Source organism: Papaver somniferum, chromosome 5, assembly GCF_003573695.1.
Source record: "Papaver somniferum cultivar HN1 chromosome 5, ASM357369v1, whole genome shotgun sequence".
NCBI classification, from domain to species: Eukaryota; Viridiplantae; Streptophyta; class Magnoliopsida; order Ranunculales; family Papaveraceae; genus Papaver; species Papaver somniferum.
This window is the reverse complement of record NC_039362.1, coordinates 126907170-126908855: the sequence shown is the minus strand read 5'-3', so window position 1 is coordinate 126908855 and position 1686 is coordinate 126907170. Positions and strand designations below refer to the sequence as shown.

The 1686-nt window shown below is 37.7% G+C and overlaps 1 pseudogene; it reads right to left on the bottom strand.

The window, feature by feature from the left end:
* Positions 1 to 254: 254 nt before the first annotated feature.
* Positions 255 to 1159, bottom strand: LOC113279567 (annotated as a pseudogene).
* Between the last annotated feature and the right edge of the window lie 527 nt (positions 1160 to 1686).

The window sequence follows — 1686 nt, the reverse complement described above, 5'->3', positions numbered from 1 at the left end:
TTTATCCTTTTCAAGTTGAAACTTCTAGTTGTATCCCAAGGAAGAATATTAACATCTGACTTATGTTTACAAAACTACAATCAGACCTCAAAACTGACATCCTCCAGCCATTTCAGTAACGCAACACCTTTTCCTAGCCCTGACAGTGCTTTGGAGGACCAAGATGGCCAAGTAAATCTAATGTTGCCAATATACCGCAACAGAAACAAAAAAATCATCTGCAGAAACGGACTGCAAGTTTGCACCAATTGCAGTCATGAACAGGGGATTCTTTTTCGGTATCTTTTAGGTATACACAATTTCTTGAGGTCCTCCTCATTAGCATACCAAGCTGGTACCAGTTGCGACGCATTCTTATATATATCCTTATAAGAATCACTAATAGTGCCTTGTGCAACTCCAGTTGCATCAGCAACATATCGCATCAGTTTTCTCCTAATATCATCAGACAATTGAGATATCATGTAAATAATCGTCGCCGCAACCGTTCCAGGATTCCTCCTAATATCACATTCTGCAGTCTTCTCAACTGCTTCTTGAGAAGCTTTCACGTCTTTATTACTCATACCAAGAATAGAACAGAAACGCCTCACGAAATAACCAGCATCCTTTGTATGAGTTGAACCTTCCGCGTCCCCATTTCCAATTTCCTCCAAATGTTTACTGGCACGTCCAATTTCCTTCTTGGTCACACCAGTCGCAACGGAATCGATCTCTTTCATTGTTCTCGGTTTCCCTAGTCTCTTGCAAGCAGTATACAAACAAGCAGCAAGAATTGGTTCTTGTTGATTCGTTTACTACTCTTCACATCCTCCATCTTCTTATAAATCTCATTAGCCAAATCCTTTATTGTAGAAACAAGACCTAATCTTTCAGACATCGCCTCAATCGCCTTGATAAGACCCTTGTCAGGATTAAAACGCCTAAGAGAAGAATTAGAAGAGGGAGTAATGATGGTTAAACCATTATTAGACAGAAGAAGATTTAAATCATCCCCATTATCATTTGATTCATCACGGAATGTTCTCCATTCAGATGTTTCACCAATTGAGTATGCTTCTGATGCAAGTCCACCGTCGGAACAAATTGTGTCTCCAGTCGAATGATCTTTTATCACGGCTGTAACACTTTTGCAATATGAACAGTAAGTTTCCTCCATGAATTAGAACAGATGCTATTTCGATTTTTCACAGTCAGTAGCTCAATTCTTGAATTTGTGAGTTTCTTGAATTTGTGTGCTTCGCCTAGAGCATTGGTGGTGGTTGCAGAGGAATGTGAAAGAAAAAACAAGGATTTATGAGACCCTATTGCAGAATTTATAGACAAAAAAACTCGGGTCGTACTTCGGCTTGCCGTCTTTTCCCTGATAGAAAGCCGATATGTGTACACCAAAATGAGGAGTTACTTTTTCATTGGTAACGAATTTGGTGCCGACGATTTTAGCACTATACTATAATGATATTGGAAGAATTTTGTTTTTATAATATAACTAAGGCCCCGGCTCAACCTCTCCTTATAGTATTAATTCTATATATATTATTTCCTTCTAACAATACATTAGAAAAGACCACAACTTACTTAGTATATCCAAATACTTTAAAAAATACTACATTTAGTCAATTATACAATAGATAACTTATATCTTTCCAGGGTACTCACACTTCTATAACATCAATAAACACCTAA